Source organism: Macrobrachium rosenbergii, chromosome 9, assembly GCF_040412425.1.
Source record: "Macrobrachium rosenbergii isolate ZJJX-2024 chromosome 9, ASM4041242v1, whole genome shotgun sequence".
Taxonomy (NCBI): domain Eukaryota; kingdom Metazoa; phylum Arthropoda; class Malacostraca; order Decapoda; family Palaemonidae; genus Macrobrachium; species Macrobrachium rosenbergii.
In genome coordinates, this window is record NC_089749.1 from 60509895 (window position 1) to 60529648 (window position 19754).

General features: G+C 31.5%; 1 long non-coding RNA gene across 1 annotated transcript in view; it reads right to left on the reverse strand.

Annotated features, from left to right (window-relative positions):
* Window positions 1-1793: 1793 nt before the first annotated feature.
* Window positions 1794-19754, reverse strand: part of LOC136842129 (uncharacterized) — a 59635-nt gene continuing 41674 nt past the window's right edge. Inside the window, exon 3 of the long non-coding RNA XR_010854186.1 lies at window positions 1794-1988. This is a non-coding gene — a long non-coding RNA (uncharacterized lncRNA). The remainder of the gene's footprint in view (window positions 1989-19754) is intronic.

Consider the following 19754-nt stretch of genomic DNA (forward strand, 5'->3'; position numbering starts at 1 on the left):
AGTGGTAAAATGACAATTCACATAATTATAATTTTTTGTTCCCAATACACTCGGTACTGTACATTTATTCATTAGTATGGAGTCAGATTTCAGCTTGTGTCCCACAAATGAGCCAAGGGCATTTGAGTCGTCACTACTAATACCCAAACCATATTTTCACTATAAGTGTTGAACAAATGGAATTTTCTACAACTCCATGAGGGTGGTTTACATTAATTTGCTTTCGTTTAAAATTTGATATAGGCCTGTCACATGTGTATTCACTCACATGTGAATACCGTTAAACAATCTGGTGTATTTCTAAATTAAATAGTTTTTACCTTGAATATCTGTGATTATATGGATGATAAACCAGATTCTACATACTTAGTTTTCTCATATAAAAACACCGAGGAAGCAGTTAGGAACTGAAAACTTAAGACCCATTATATAAAACAATTATAACACAGGCAAGTAGGTTTATGAATGCAGAATATCCGAGGAACCTAACAAACCTATCATATCCAGGGCAACTGGTATATAGGACAACTCATAACAGGTATAAAGTGATAAAGATTTAATTTTGAAAGAAAAATCAAGAAATAAACCAACAAATATTAAAAGAAAACCTTTATTTTTGGGGACAAAAAACTAAAAATATTAACGACTCAATATAAGAAGAATTTCCCAAAACTGATGCTCAGTGCAGATTATATGCCACAGCTTTCAAGACAGACATTTTCTGGCAAGCATCCCACTTCCCAAGTAAAAGTTATCAGTCGCTTGTTGCACTCTTTGTAAACCTGTTTTGATGTTACATGCAGTCCCCGTTCCAAATCAATCTTCTTTTTCTGCGCCAAAAACGCCTCCGGCTTTAGTGTATATTAATTCCAGATTTTCGGATGTATTAATTTCCAGATATTCGGATGTTGGCATGAAACAATTTTGTAAGGCGTTATGAAAACCTTCAAGGCTATTGTTAGTTACAGTCATGCCAGTTGAAGTCTGAAATATTCCATATTTCAATTGGAAATATAGGAGGAGCCAGACGACGTCTATTAATGCCTCTTCTTCAAAATACAACGAATTCTTGTGGCAAACTATCGTCGCCGAATAGTTCTCTGTATGCAACATCATCATCAGTCACTGGTAAAAAAGCAAGTGCTGGAAAGCACTATCTTTCGACGAAATACTTCATCTGTATTATACTGGACTTCATGACCTGGCTCGACATGTTTTCGGTAGAGGTTTTGAGAAAAATGAAATAAACAACGAGTTACCTCTGTCAGGAAACCTTGAAATAAGGCTATTTATTCATGGGGTCTTTTTCCAAGTCCATCATCTGCTTTGTAAGCTGAATAGGAGTAACTGAGAAAACAACCGATCATAAGTTGATTGCCGCTTGTTGGGTAATGCGAAAACACAGGTAATTTGTACCTATTTGAATGCCAATTGTATATAACCGGTAATATCTAGATGGGCAAACTTTCAATGTCATCCTCAGCCCAGTCAGCCCAGTCACGAATTTTAGCAAGATCCAGATCTGTTGAGGCGAAAATTACTATTCTTCCCTCATCTTCTACGCCAGTATCATACTACAAAAATGATTCCCCAGATTCGCAATTGCAGTACAATAGCGGGATATCAAAACCACCTTTTTCTGATGGAATTGGGGAGGGGGGGACTACTATTCAGCTGTCGCCGCAGTCAAATACTTCGTGGTAAACTTGATGTTGCTGGCAGTTCAGCCAACGCCTCATCTTGTAGGGAAGAACATTCTGTCGCAGTCACAATTCTCGCGGTCTCTTGTGATGAAGACAAGGCTTTGGCTTTCATAGAACCGAGGACAATCCTCGATTTCATTTTATTCACATCAGCGCTTTCAATGAAAGTGTTCCCCTGTTGAAGATACTACTTCTAAAGGGTCCTCCTCAGCCATCGTCTGAACGCGCTCTGCACGTCTTTACTTCACAGCCATCCATACTTCTCTTGATTTGTCTGCATTCTGTCTGAAAAATTATATACGCAGTTAGCATCCACAAGCTTATTATCCTCGCAAAGATTTTATATGACATTGTGAGGGCTAAAGAAAATTTAAAACTATTGAAAAGTTGACAAAAAATGACGACCGTTTGAGAGTTGTTAGCTGGACGAACACCAGCTTGATCTATGAAATTTATAGGATGCCAGTCAATAATTAATCGAGTTAAATGATCACTTGTCTATAAACTAAAAACTAGCCTATTTACTTTATCAGTAACTATTTTAAGTGGGTTATTTTTTTAAGTGAAAATATTTATACCTGTTATCAGTTGTCCTATATATATAGTTGTCCTATATATCAGTTTTGTCTATAACGATTTTACCCTGGAACGAGTTTTACGTATATCAGTTTTTACCTGGAACGAGTTTTTCCTGGAACGAGTTTTACGGGAACGAGTTCTCCTGGTATCAGTTGCCCTAGAATCAATTTCCAAATTTTTAACTAAACAAAAAATTGCTTTTGTGCTTTCTGCTAACAGGAGGTGAAAGTTCTTAGCTACGAGTTACTGACAAACTAAAAACTAATTCCATCTGCTAACAGGAGAAATCCAAACATTACTCTGGACAATCCCTGTCTGGGGAAAATTTTGCATGGTTTTGATGATTTTCAAGAGATTAGCTATTGGGTAAGCAAGCCCTATTATCGTAAATGACCCGTACATTTAGGGAGCTTCCTATAATTCCTATAACCAGAAATTTTCGGTTGCGAGAAAGGAAATACCAAGTACGAATCCTTTGAAAATTCTATTAAGCCTAACGCCAACTATGAGCTTAAAAATTTAAATTTGGACAAAACCTTTGCGAATATTGGACAAAACTTAACTGGTTTAACCTAACCACAAACTTAAACCATTTTCAGGAGGCTAAAATTCTAAAGTAAAACAAAGACGGCAGACCTGTTCATAAATTTAATTAGTTTTAATGCTGAATATTGCCGTTCGATGGCATAAACATTCTTAAATTCCTCGAACCTTTAAATTCCTGGAACCTTACGAAGCTTAACTGCAAACTTAACTGAGCGGGAGGTAGCCAAGCACGTTTTAACACCTAATACCTATCTGAACTCAAAAGAAAACTAAGCAATAGATTAAGTCTAAAAAAAATCTGAAACCTGAAAGAAAAACCACCCAGAACCTACATAGTAGAATCCATACGACCTACTATGCAGAACATGGGGATCCCCACCCCTATAGTTATTAAAGAACAGCCCTAAGGGTGGAGGATAAAGGAAATTAAAATTAAAAAAAATTTTTAAAAATTAAAATTTATTAAAAAAAAAAAAAATTTTATATAAAAATTTAAAAAAATTTATAAAACAAATTAAAGTTTTATTTACAAATTAAAAAAGTAAACTTATGAAAAATTAAAAAAATCAAAATTTAGAACAAATCAAAAAAAATAAATTTATTCAAAAAAGTATTAAAAAATCAAAAAATAAATTTATGAAAAAACAAAAAAACTAAATTTATTAAAAAAATTCAAAAAGTAAATTTAAGACAAAAAAAATCTGACAAAAATGACAAAACTAAACTTAGCAGAAAAAAATACCTCCTACATACCTGTTGCTATAGAGAGCAGCTTTGTCCTGCCTGAAGCTTTACTGTTAGAACAGGAACTCAAACTCGTACCAAAGACATCCTGGAAAATCCAAACCTTTAGAACTGTTGGCAACTTACTCTAAATCTTGTAAATTTTGGGCATTTACTCACGTCAGGTCATGGGTACACGCCCACAAAAATAGTTACAATGACTGTCAAAGATTTGTACGAGACTAAACACGCAGCAGCAGGATTCGAAAATCCCCAGAACAATTAAACGATATTAGAATTAAAATAGTGAAGTTCCAGTGTTACCTTGCAGAAGCCGGTTTATTATAACTTGACCAACGAAGTGGCAACAATCGATGAAATCTCAAGCGCCAACTGTAGTTTAGTCGCGTGATAAACTGTTTTTTCGTAAACACTTCACAACAGGACCAATTACGCTACGATAAATTAAAGAGGAATTAAATACGCCACTACTGAGGAAAAATGATCACTGAGCAAACCCCTGTTAAACGTCTACCGCCCAGAACGATGCAGTAAGTCGAAGGTCCGAAGGTTCAAAAATGTCCGAACTAGGCGATGTTGTCATTTGCCAAGGACTCTCAAATCTTAGTAGTGTCTTGCTTCTTGGAACATGACCGAATGCGATCTATGGATATCCTTGAAATCGCTAGTTTTGCAAATATTATTTTTATTTCCTACTCCCTTCTTTTGCTTGTCTTTCATGGAAGTTTAAAATACAGCGTCTAGATTTTCATGAACGTAACTCGTGATTTCTTTTAGGGCCCACGAAATAATTTGCAGCATAAGCCTGTCGCATATTTATTTTCATCACTTTGATGAAATAACTTTTTATTCGTGTGGATATTTTGTTAAAACGATATATAATATAAATATTCTATATATATACGTATACACATACACACATACACATACATATATATATACATACATATACATATATATATATATATATATATATATATATATATATATATATATATATATATATATATATATATATATATATATATATATATATATATATATATATATATATATATATAGCATCTATATAGAACTTCATATAAATATATATCATATAAAATATATACATATAACGAGACATTCATCTGCTAAACTTCATTAAATTGCTTGCACATTACTTAGACATAAACGGACATTATTAAAATTCGAACTTCAACGGCATTCGTAATAACGCCTCCGTAAATAAGAAGAGTAATATTGAAGAAGCCTTTGAAGACGTCGTTGAAGCTTCAGACTCAGATGAAAAGGACGAAATCGAATCAGGAAAAGAGCAACACTTTCTCTCCCAATTACAGACGGCAGAAGAAGCGAGAGTTCAAAGCAACTCTCGATGCTTTCCGCTTGCTCTAATTAACTTCTGAGTTTGCAGTCTTAGATACAAAAGAAACATCGAAATCTCTTTTATTTGCCTTTTGTTAGTTCATTTGTTTTTCCAATAACTGATCTGTTCTTCTTTCCGAATTTCCCATTACATTCTGTTACTTCTTTCGAATGAACACCATAATATTCTTTGGAAGCTTCTTGAATTTCAAGTCAGTGGCCCCTGTGGTGGGCTTGTTCCATATGAATAGGGTTCATCTTCTGATTTAATAATAATAATAATAATAATAATAATAATAATAATAATAATAATAATAATAATAATAATAATAATCTCCCGTCGAGAAATGACTTTCGCTTCCTGCATGAATTATCAAATCATTCTTCCTCTGTTTATGCGAATCATGGACTGACTAACGAAGAGGTATTATTCGGGGAAATGATTAGATAAATTAGTTCCCCTTTCTGAGTTATTTTGCAATTGAAGGTGTGTTCCTTTGCATAATTCGTAAAACAGAGTATAATTCGCACTAGTATGCTTAAAAATGACTGGAGGGCGCCACCGTCGACAGAAATTGAGGAAGCAATATTGAAGATCCCCGGCTTAAGCTGTGAGAGAGAGAGAGAGAGAGAGAGAGAGAGAGAGAGAGAGAGAGAGAGAGAGAGAGAGAGAGAGAGATTAATCATCTCTCCTCCCTGAGATATTCTCCAAAGAATGTTCTTCCATTTATCAGAGTGGAAATCATTATTCGCGTCACCGAAAGGTACATTATCTACCAGCTTTAAGCCTCGAAGCAAGAAACCAGTGAATGCAAAGCCACAATTTTTATTCGATGAAAAATGTGGGAAAGAAAGTATCTCAGGGCAGGCACCTTTTTAGCCAAGAAACTATGTGACTTGATATTCAATATTTTTATTATTGATAGCCCATATATATATATATATGTATATATATATATATATATATATATATATATATATATATATATATATATATATATATATATATATATATATATATATATATATGTATATATATATATATATATATATATATATATATATATATATATATATATATATATATATATATATATATATATATATATATATATATATATATATATATATATATATATATATATATATATATATATATATATATATATATATTATATATATATTTCTTAACCAGACAAAAAAAGAGACCACTTAACTGTGTAAAAAAAGTATTTCTCCTATTATTGTGGGTCTTTGAAACTATTATTACTCCCCAAGAAGGTATTTCCCACTCGACTAAGTTTCATTATGAGTGGACGGAACTTATGTACTTTTATCTCCTCTGACTCGAAATTAGTTTCATAAACTTTCTGAACCAACAAAAAAATTTGGGGGAGTTTGTACAATCTAACTGGGCCGCGAGTCTCAACTATATATTGCCGTATTTATCACATTTTCCTTACCTTTTTTTTTTCCTTTAGAGCAGGGCCGTCCAAGTTGTTTAGTCTAAGGACTACTGTTGAAAAAACAAAAAGGCATGCGGGCCGCCTGTGTGTATATGTATCGTATATATACTGTATGTATATGTATATATATATGTATATATATATATATATATATATATATATATATATATATATATATATATATATATATATATATATATATATATATATATATATATATATATATATATATATATATATATATATATATATATATATATATATATATATATATATATATATATATATATATATATATATATATATATATATATATATATATATATATATATATATATATATATATATATATATATATATATATATATATATATAATTTCAATTCACATTCGTCAAGTATGAGTAATATCAGCGACTGACACGAGTTTGTTGCTAGCTTTCATGAACCTTCGTTGTCATTTTTAAACCTACATGACAATTATATATTTTTTCAGATTGCAAGGAACTAATACCAGAAAATAAAGAGTGTTTCATGGTGAGCTATCAGCCACAACTTATCAAAAACTGTTTTCAAAAAAATGTGACCATTTCTTGTGATAAATTTGTGCGAGATGTTTTTGATTTGGGAGTTTTTTTTTTTTTTTTTTTGCAAAATGCATAAGTTCTGAAAAGAATTTTCTACATTGAATGCTTGCCTAGTGAGCAAAAAGAAAATTTGACATCATTTAAATTTGATGTATTTAAAGGTGAAATTTAATCTGTACTCCGTACATGAGAATGAAAAGGGGAAGATTAACTGCGACGGACGTTTTTCACATCAATGAGCTCATTTTTTTATTGTATGAAATGACGGGGAACTTTTTTTTATCCAGTTATACATGACGATATTCATATATTCTCATTTTCAGGCGACTCAACTTTTTTTTTCAACCTTATGTGATTCCTACGCATTCATTTAACATTCGCTTGAACTTAACTGTTTGATCAAAAGGTCTTTCTCCACTCGTAAATCCGTCCGCGTAAATTTACAAAAGAGGAAAAGCTATTTACAAAGAGGTAAAAGAGGAAATAAAAGAGGAAAAGCTATTTACAAAGAGGTAAAAGAGGAAAAAAGAGGAAAAGCTATTTACAAAGAGAGAAATAAAAGAGGAAAAGAAAAGATAAAAGACCAAGTCGACGAGTAAATGGCCCAGCAGACTACCAAGCCGAGTAAATGGCCCACACTTTGTTGCAATTCGTTGCCTTCATTTCCAACAAATGCCTCGAAATGCTGAAGATATTGCAGCCGCTTCTCTCAAAAGGTTAGGCACATAACTAAACGGAAACTAAAATGTTTTATTTTTCGCTCTGCCAGTTAGCACGTGGATTCTCTCTCTCTCTCTCTCTCTCTCTCTCTCTCTCCAACTCTGGTAATGCAAGTAATTTAAATTTCTCTCTCTCGCCCCATTCAACTGAAATTAGTGCTTCCATTTGCCGTCTCTGAAATTCCAACTTCGCTCACGTAATGCTGTTTCGCAGACAACCTTGACTTTACAAATAGTAGATTCTTTTTATCTGGTCTCTCGTCTGTCAGTTTTTATAAGTATTATTTTACCAGAGAACTTAGCTATCACGTTTGAGCCCTGATCCTCTTCTCCTGCCGAGAGAGACCAGGTTTGCTGAACAGCAGCACCAACATACAGTGAATGTGCCTCGCTGTCGAACTTCTCAGTTCCGGAGGTGGAACAGCCTCCCTAAGGATGCTGTTCAATTTGAATCTCGGAAGTTCAAGCGAAGATGCAATGCATTACTGACCTACAATAAATGCCTTTGTGCTTGAGTAATTTGTTTGCATTGTTATCTGTTTATCTACTGATTTGTTAATTTATCTTTTTTTTTCTTTCTGAAAAATGATCTCTTATTTCTGTATTTCCTATTACCTTCTTTAACTTCTTTCAAATGAACACCATATTCTTTGGAAGCTTTAGTTTCAAGACAATGGCCACTGTTTGCCTGTTCTATGTGGATAGGGTTTTATCTTCTGAATAATAATAATAATAATAATAATAATAATAATAATAATAATAATAATAATAATAATAATAATAATAATAATAATAATAATGATGATATGATAGGTTACTTTCCCCTCTTATTTGTAGTATTGTCCTCAAAATCTTCCTGTAAACATTTTCCACTGTGTTGATGCATATGTATTAATCGAACAGTTCATTAGACTGCAGTGGATTTGCCAAGTGACAGAAAAATCTCAGTCTACATACGCCTCCGGATATAATGTCCATCTAATAATTATGTAAACATGCAAACCTGATGAGCTCCATTACCTCCTACGACCAGGAAAGTCGTTAGATATCGAGTACTTAGTTACTACTGCCACTGGTATCCACAAAGAGGAAAAAATTATGAGCACTCACCAGTCCACAGGAGCAATTATTGAGCCCAAACGTCTTGATACCATGAAAAGGGCGAGAGACAGGACGGTACCCTCATTCCTGAAGGGTTGTTGAGAACCCAAGAGGTTTTACCCTTACCCATCTGAGACCATCCTCACCTGAAGCAGGGGCAATCTGAAATGGCAACATATGGTCGTTTGTTCAACAGGAAGCCTTTCATTCAACTCAGTCGAGAAGAACAGTGTTTGAGGAGCCTTCCTGATAAGAGGACAGACCTCCATACAAGGAAAGGTTATTCTTGCTTCTTCAATCTAAAGGTAATCACTCATTTGAGAGTTCCCCAGGTATAGAGCAGCCATTTATACGAAACACTGATATTCCCCTTTTACAAACATATACCTCCAGCTGTTAAAACTGTGAAAATAGAAGGTGATATACGTCTTTTCTTATCTCCACGTGATGTTCATTTAGAGAAACAAATCCAAAGTTATGTAACTGTAAATATATTTTAAAATAAATATTGGCTTGTGGGATTGTTTCTACATTTTAAGACCCATGCTACTATGAGTACTTCTTAGCTGTTCTTTTGTAAGAAATCTTTCTTTTGCAAAAGTGGTTAGGCAAACAAAGGAATATGCATAAGAGAGAGAGAGAGAGAGAGAGAGAGAGAGAGAGAGAGAGAAGTTCAGTGTCCTATGGGCAAATTGAATCCAAACAAAAATGAATACAGGAATACTCAGAAGAGACAGACAGACAGAGACAGAGATTAGAAGTTCAGTGTCCTGTGGACAAAGGGAATCCAAGCAAAATGACAAGGGAAAGGACAGGGCTGTCAGCTCATTAAGGAAATATCACTAATCAAATTCTCCCTCACATTATTACCGCTGACTTAAGCCCGAAGACCGCAGCGCCAACTTCAGGTCTTCGAAGGTTTCGTCTCCTGAAGGACTGAAATGAGGACGAACTCCATCCAGCCGGAGCTCAAGGTAATATTGTCGAGGTAGTGTGAAGGAATTCACATTTGGATGAATTAGGGAAAAATATTATTAGTTATATTCCATGATGTTTCTGGCTTGATAATGAATTAGCTTGATGAGAAGGAACAAATATTATTAATAATAATATTCTAACTGGTTCTTAAATACACGTAGTATTCTGAGGGATTTCACATCTTGATGAATTAGAAAAAAAATATTAACAATAATATTCTATTGTTTTCTGACTTGATAATGAGTTAGTTTGATGATAAGGAACAAATACTATTGATAATAATATTCTAATTAGGTCTTGTGGTATTTTGAGGGATTTCACATTTGGAGGAATTAGGTAAAAGTATCTTATTAGCAGTAACATTCTATTGCTTGTTTTCCTGGCTTGATAATGAGTTAGTTTGATGAAAAGGAACGAATATTAATATTAATGTTAATATTCTGTCATGTTTCTGGCATGATAATGAATTAGCTTGATGAGAAAGAGATGGAACTAATACTGTCATTGAAAATATTCAATGTGATTCTTAAATTGTCATAGTGCATTTATGTATTCAAAGGATTTTAGGACACATAAATTAGGAAAGAAAAATATATACTAATAATAATATTTTATAAATGATAATGAGCTACTTTAAAAAGAAACAACTGGTCAGTAATTATTCTTAAGTGAGCATTATAAATGTAAAATACTTAGAAATAGTTATCCCACAAATGCATTTATGTATCAATATAAAACTGTTAAAAACACAGTTACAAATCACATTCCTGCAAATGAGATGACATAAATGAAAAATAGTTGCTGAATACTAAAACCAGCATTTTATATATAATCGGTATAGTTCTAATTTCTAGCTTAATGGTAACTCGTCGTGTACAGCATATTAAACGGCTTTTTTCTTACTAATCTCCAACACGCACCATTATACGTCATGAGTAGAGGCACTGACTAAATAAAAAAAGGGGGAGGCTTCCAGTTCGAAATTACATTTCATGAATAAATGTAGTTAAATCATGGTTTTGATATCTCAGTTCACAGAGTTTGATTAGTGTACTATAAACACCGGTATATATACTGTATGTATGTGTGTGCGTATGTGTAGAGACACAGATGACAATTTCTTAGCTTTTAATTGATCATTATATTTAAAAGTTAGTTATGGGGCTCGAAAACGCTTCTTGTGAATGTGGTAATGAATGTAATTGAACTTTTCATTAATTCTCCTCATTAGTCGGTTGTATTATATTACTGTCAACAATTACTCTCTTGTGCTGACTTCGTCTGAGGCTTTTCTTTTTCTTTCAGAGATTTATTCAGTCAGAATAATTTCAAGTGTTTGTTTCCTGAAGGCATAAGGGCTTCGTTGTTTAGTGTGATAAGCAGTGCTTAATACGTTTTCCTAATCAGTAGTATCCTTCTGTCATTAAGGTTTAACACTTTTAACACTTTTTTTAACCAAATATGTCTAAATATCATTCACATCTGAAAATAAAGAATTCTATATATATATAATATATTATATATATATATATATATATATATATATATATATATATATATATATATATATATATATATATATATATATATATATATATATATATATATATATATATATATATATATATATATATATATATATATATATATATATATATATATATATCATAGTGGACCTATCTATAGTTCAATTTCTATTTCAAGTAAGTATATCTATTTCAAAAAAAATATTTTTATAATAAAGTATATCTGCTTTAAAATTATTCTAAATTGAGGAATTCCTAAACCAGCTAGGAATGAAATGATTTCTTCGTTTATTTAGGAATTTCAAATGGAACGGTTGCCATTCAAGTGGCGAGAGAGAGAGAGAGAGAGAGAGAGAGAGAGAGAGAGAGAGAGAGAGAGAGAGAGTTTGAAAACTCGCTTGTTATTTGTGGTACCTTGATTTTTGACTGATGAAGTCGCTAGTAAATGGAAATTGGAAAACAGAGAATTATTTTCCCATGAAGTAGACGACAGTGAATGGGGCTTTCAGCATGAGTGAAAGCGTTTCAAAGGATTAATTTGTGAAGGATGAAAAGGTTGGCTTTTCATTGAAAGATAAAGAAATTCTAGAGCTGAAAAATAAAGGTAAAAAAATACACATACACACATGTATCCCATATACATATATATATATATATATATATATATATATATATATATATATATATATATATAAATATATATATATATATATATATATATATATATATATATATATATATATATATATATATATATATATATATATATATATATATATATATATATATATATATATATATATATATAACATATATGGATATATATATATATATATATATATATATATATATATATATATGTATATATATATATATATATATATATATATATATATATATATATATATATATATATATATATATATATATATATATATATATAATAACATAAAATGATAAATAAGAACATTAGCAAGTAAGGGAAGCAAGAGACACAGCAGGATGTGCGCATAAGCAACGAAAAAACATTGAAATAATGAACAATCATAGACACAGACGCCGATTCCTCATGTACATAGTTTGTAGCAGGTAAGAAACATAAAGCGTGACTGGATCATGTTATTTATAGCAAGAAAATAAACTTAACCAACATAAAAAAATAAATCCATTCATCCAAATGCACAGATAGCAAAGTTGTAAGAAGACTGGTAGTAAAAAATACTATAAAGAAAATTAAGTGAAACTTAACAACGACCAAAATACTCTTAACGCTTGAAATAGGTAAGTTGCTAATTAATGAACAACCATTACAAAGAGACTGGTGAGAAGGTCCAAGTTAACTATCGCTTTATTTAGGAGTTTGAAGTCTTGGTGTGTGAAACTACAGTCATGCTGGTGAGAGCGACCTGCAGTTGCTGAGTAGTGCCACTGTTCTGATGCTCAGCCCTGTGTTCACTAACTTTGTGATAACTACCAGTGTACCTGACATTACAACCAGGACAAGTGAACTAGCAAACAACAGTGACGTTATGGATTCAGGTAGGGGTGCTTTCTTGCCTGGGTAAGGCCCATTTGGGAATTTATAAGTAGACGATAATTTTCTGAACCTTTAATTATTTAATTGATCATCTAAGCTGTGTTGCTTTTCAGTGACAAATCGTCATAAAATGCTTTTCAGAAAATCAAAAATTCCTGAAATTTTCCGTTGGTCTCAAAAAGAAAATATATTAGATAGAAGTATCTTGAAAAGTGGCTTTATAAAATCAGTAACTATGGTGAGACTTTCTTAAGAGCAAACTCTTCTTCATTCTAAAATGACGGAAAAAGCTTTCCCGGATACGACGACGACGCAAAACTCCCACTGCGGAAAGGCCGAGATTTTTATCCCGCGAAACGTACCGTCTTTTCCTTCCACTGGGCACCTGAACGGCTCCCCTATTGGGGGGGCGGGGTTGCGGGTAGGGGGGGAATGTAGCATCAGTCCCGCTGGGAGGGGTGGAGGCGTCGATTGGAAATTCGCCCATAAATCTAAAAGGTGGATATTACCACCTCGAATTGAACTTGGCGAAATCGATGGGTAACATAAGAATAAAAACTACTTTCGAAGAAATATACGACCTAGATCAGTTGCATTCAGCTGAATATCGAAAAGAATAAGAAGAGGGAGAGCGATGAAAGAGAAGGAGCTTTGTCATAATAAAATATCTGCGTAAAGGGCCATCAGATGACCTGGACAATGTCAAAATCACTATATTTATGAATGACAGACTTTTCTACTCTTATTCTGTCTCTCTCTCTCTCTCTCTCTCTCTCTCTCTCTCTCTCTCTCTCTCTCTCTCTCTCTCTCATAATAACAATTTAAAGCTAACATAGACAAATTGTAAGGAAAAGTGCTTCTTTCTAATTGCATGCAATCGTATTTCAAATCATCATTTAGAATGACATAATGTGATTGAAAATACGAACTGAAAATGTTTCTTCAATCATAAATTTTCTTAGCGTTGGTAATATTAAAATTTCTTGAATATTAATAGGAAAGAACTTAATTGATTCTAAATATGTTAATGAATTATTGGACATTGCAATTACTCTACTGAATATTTTAACGGCAATTTCGTTTTTATCGGAGAAATCCCTGGGAAATTGCATGATTATCAAATATATCATGAATTTAGAATTTAGGGAAAATAATATATATATGTATATATATATATATATATATATATATATATATATATATATATATATATATATATATATATATATATATATATATATATATATAATCATCATATATTATATATATATATATATATATATATATATATATATATAAATTCAATCATCAGAATTTCAGGTAAACTGAAAAACAAAGTGAAACAGCCAAGAAACTTTATCCTTCTACAAAGTATCTATTGAATTTAAAGTGAAAACAAAGGAAAAACAATATTAACTTCACATAATTGTTTTAAAAATTAAACGAATAGGAAGTGTGCAGTGTCATAATCCCGCTTCTAAATGATTTAGCCTCTGCTTTATGAGAGAGAATTTAACTTTGGAAACTCGACCCTAAATTTATAAAAGATCTTTTTAATTAAAACGGTTACAGGGTAAAACTTCTTTGATTAAAGTGGCACTTTGCGACACCCTCTCTCTCTCTCTCTCTCTCTCTCTCTCTCTCTCTCTCTCTCTCTCTCTCTCTCTCTCTCTCTCTGTCATGCGAAATTGAGAAAGTTTCGACTTGGCGCTTTCATACTCTGGAACGCTTTAATATCGGCGAGATCTCATAAGACATTCTATTTACTTTTTTCCTCCACTTATCCTCAACTTACTATCGGTTTCTTAAGAGAGGGATTTTCGTTTTGTATATTCCAATTTTTACATATATATATATATATATATATATATATATATATATATATATATATATATATATATATATATATATATATATATATATATATATATATATATATATATATATATATATATATATATATATATATATATATATATATATATATATATATATATATATATATATATATATATATATATATATATATATATATATATATATATATATATATATATATATATATATATATATATATATATATATATATATATATATATATATATATATATATATATATATATATATATATATATATATATATATATATATATATATATATATATATATATATATATATATATATATATATATATATATATATATATATATATATATATATATATATATATATATATATATATATATATATTTATATATATATTTTATTAATATGCAAATATAATATATGATATATATATATATATATATATTTCTATATTTATATATATATATATATAAATATGACATTGCTATATATATAAATATATATTATAAACATATATATATATATATATATTTAAATGTTATCATATATTTATATTAAATATTTACCACCTTATAAATAAATGACCTTGTCCGTAGAGAAGAACTTGTTTCTTATAAGAATGAAACTCAGAACACATTTTTCAGTTTTATTTAAATGGAAGGACCTCAATTTTGCTTTTTTTCTCAGTCTTTCCCCTTAAATATTTTCTTAACTGGCAAATCATTATCTTTTAGGTCCATTTTCTTGTCCGGAGAAAAAAAAAACATTTTTCAGTTTTCTATATAAAACTATTTGTTCCTGTCCGTCCGTTTTTCCTGTCCGCACTTTTTTATCTCTGTCCGCACTTTTTCTTGTCCACTTTTTCTTGTCTAATACACTTTTTCTGTCCACAATAAATTAAGATCTTAAAATCCACTGAGGCAAGAGGGCTGCAAAATGGTATGTTGCTCATCCGCCCTTCAATCATCAAACATGCCAAATTGCAGCCCTCCAGCCTCAGTAGCTTTTATTTTATTTAATTAAGACCATTAAAGTTAGCCATGCTCGTGCTTCTGGCAACGATATAGGCTGGGCCACCACCGGCCCGCGGTTAAAGTTTCATGGGCCGTGGTTCCTACAGCATTATACCAAGACCACTGAAAGATAGATCTATATTCTGTGGCCTTGATTATACGATGTAGCGGCTGTACAGAAAACTCGATTGCGCCGAAGAAACTTCGACGCATTTTTTACTTTTTTTATTGGTATCTAGTTATATACAAAGACAAATCATTATAACGGAAGGGCATAAATACTGCAGAGTTAACGTTTTATGAGAGAAAATAAAAAATTTTTTCTGCTATTTATCGTGTTTAGTTATATATAAAAATATTCTAATCCCTAAGCCTTGCAACTTTATGGCGAGAGAAGAATCCAAGCGCTTATTTTTGTTACCGGAAAGCAAATGTAACAGGGAATCCTGCTCTCTGGTTTATCTCTGTTTAACCTGTGAACTTTGTGAAAGAGCACTTGTGAATTACAAGTACGGAGACTCAAACAAAAACAATGTTTTGTATGTTTCAAACAATAGATTAATAGCTTGTGTTGTTTATATGTCATGAGATTTTTAAGCTAATGAAAATTTCATTATGATTCTCATTTTGACATTATAAGCTTTATGAGAGAGAGAGAGAGAGAGAGAGAGAGAGAGAGAGAGAGAGAGAGAGAGAGAGAAGATAATGGAAGGTGTTTTATATTTCTTTTTCCCATATTTTTTTTTATCTCATTCCTCTCATCCCCACATTTGAGAGAGAGAGAGAGAGAGAGAGAGAGAGAGAGAGAGAGAGAGAGAGAGAGAGAGTAAATAGATCAAAGGAAACACAGTTAGTAGAAATCAGGGCTTAATGGAAGAAGGCTGGTTTTGTGAAGAGGTGTTTGTCCGGTGAGAAGAGCAATGGAACTTTCAGTGAGGCTTTGCTTCGGTCGCCTCTGGTTTGTTTTATCTCGTCTGTTTAATTACCCTTTTTCTGTTTCACTATCTTCTATTTCTCTCTTTTTATTTTGGATTGTGTACGTGGTCCTTTATATTGGTTCCTAGTCAAGGGGTGATATTCTGTCATAAACCAAATCAGTTCTCTTTATCTTTTCCTGTTGTTCATTTGTCATAACAGCTGCACACACATTCAGTTATATATATATATATATTATATATATATATATATATATATATATATATATATATATATATATATATATATATATATATATATATATATATATATATATATATATATATATATATATATATATATATATATATATATATATATATATATATAAATAATATACCGAAATATATATATATATATATAATTCTATTTATATATATTATATCTTTACTAATATATATATATATATTCTTTAATGGCTATATAAATTGGATATATATAATAATATAAACAAAACAAAAGTCTAACCAACAAGCTTTTTCGTAAGATCAACTATTTTGGTTTAAACCCACAATAATATAATATTTATTTTTAGTAAAAAATAATATTCTATATCTCAACTCTCTCTCTCTTCTCTCTCTCTCTCTCTCTCTCTCTCTCTCTCTCTCTCTAATTTAGGAACACGAAAATCAACTTTAAATTAAAAAGATAAATACCGTGTGATTAATGATCCAGAATTCCCTTTCCAAGATCCCAGTCTGAGATCCAAAAATCCAGGCCTCGACGTCAAAGTGGACAATGACGACCGCAGTCGTATAGAAATGCTTCGAGGAATCCTTTTAAATAATGCTTAGTGGAACCTCGTTATGGGAGAAAAATGCAATGCAGCAGGCGCCAGTCGCTTAGCATTGGCTCATGATTATCCTCGCCATGCAAGGCTTTTCAACAAGATGACGACCGTGAAGAATATCATAAAGGGCTGTGCGTTGCATTTTTGTTCTTTTAGTCTGACGGAACTGAATGGCTGGGCGGAACTGAAGCTCTGAACTTTTTCTGCGCGTCGGAAGTTTTGTCAGAAGAATATGTTGGTAAAAATCTCGTAAACACATGAGTCACTAAATTTGTGAAGAAATCTACAGTGGTGTCTGTGTAAATATATATTAAAAAATATACAAAGCGAGAGCTTTCGAACCTGCTCGATTCTCCTTCGCAATAAAACATCGTTTGGTGAAGAAAATCCATAATGGCGGTAGTGTAAATATACATTACAAAATATGAATAAAATAAATTGCTTTCGAGAACCTGCTCGATTCTCCTTCTCAATCTCAAATTGAAAATGAGAATCGAGCAGGTTCTCGAAAAAACCTATTGAAATATTTTTATATAATATGTAGATCTGTATTTTTATATAATGGTCTATAATTAATCCTGCGCCATCATGCATGAATTTCTTCACCATCTATATATATATATATTTCATATATTATGACTTGCCATTATGAATTATATTAATAATAATAATAATAATAATAATAATAATAATCGAATACATCTTGGAGAATTAAATGACAGAGCACCGAATCCACTTCCGTATTGAAATATGGTAATCTAGAATGAACTGCGTTATGATTTAATAGGATTCAGGCTTACGCCCACTAAATCTTATTACTTATTCAGCCGTACCGGCTGAGACTAGTGGGTTTAATATTTAAATACTGTAGATTGTAGCTCCTATTAGTCTTCTTGCTAATGCCTGTTAGAAATGTTGGGATTAACTGAAAGGATTTCAGTTGCAAAGTGGAAAAATCCATTTTACCTCGCTTTCTATAATGGTCATCAAAATACACTTCGACAACGATTTTTGGTTTCCAAATTTGTGATTTTAATCAAAGCTCGCCAGAAATGAGAAGTTGATACATTGTTTTGGTTTCCATTTTTTCTTTTGGAATGATTTAGTCTGACGAAACTTCTATTGACCTCGTGTGCTGAATCTCTTGGTTTTGACCGTAGATTCAGAGTAAATAAAAAAAATATAAAAATGATGCCAGAACCTGCCTCCATTCTTTCGCAATCATAAATATCGGTATAGCGTATAATGCTGTATTTCGAAACTTTCAGCCTCAAATTGGCCCATCGAGAAACTCTTGGCCGCGGCCCATGAATTCAGCCACTGTCCGGTGGTGGCCTTTGTTGTTGGTGACCTATTAGGGGGCCAGAAGTAATATTATGGCTAACTTTAACCTTAAAAAATAAAAAAAAACTACTGATGGTAGAAATAAATCACAGCTGCAATTTCGTATGTTTGATGATTGGAGGGTGGAAGATCAACATATTCTTATTTGAGATTAGCCTTCTAATATCAGTAGTTTTAAAGATCTGATGATTCAGTCGGACAGGAAAAGTGCGGACGGACAGACAAAACCGTCAGCAATGGTTTTTTTTACAGAAAACTAAAAGATCAATATCTATATCGTTTGAATCACTTCAAACATTACACCAGAAAATCATATTTCATGAGGAACACATCCTAGTGCAATCTACCCCAATCTAGTTGGACACCATGTCTCTAGTTGGACTTGGGGGTTGTTTTCATGGACTCCCATACTACTGACACCGCCACTCTTACACTGATATACCCTGATACAAAGCCTCTCAATTCCTTTTAATAAAACCTAAGCTACACCACGCAGAAGAGGTCGGATGGTACTGAGCAATAGCTTGTTAGATATTTGTAAAATGGTGCTTAATAACCAGTACCTGATTAGATATTGGTATAAGTATGTGGCAAGGACGCCTGGCCTTTCATCTACCCATTTACAAACTTCCAGAGTTTTCCGATATTCTTGGTAAGAATGCTGTCCTTAATACAAAATATACTGAGTGATGCAGGCGGGTGATACGAGTCTTAGTATGCTTCCACTCACGTATTATATATATATATTATATGATATATATATATATATATATATATATATATATATATATATATATATATATATATATATATATATATATATATATATATATATATATATATATATATATATATATATATATATATATATATATATATATATATATATATATATATATATATATATATATATATATAT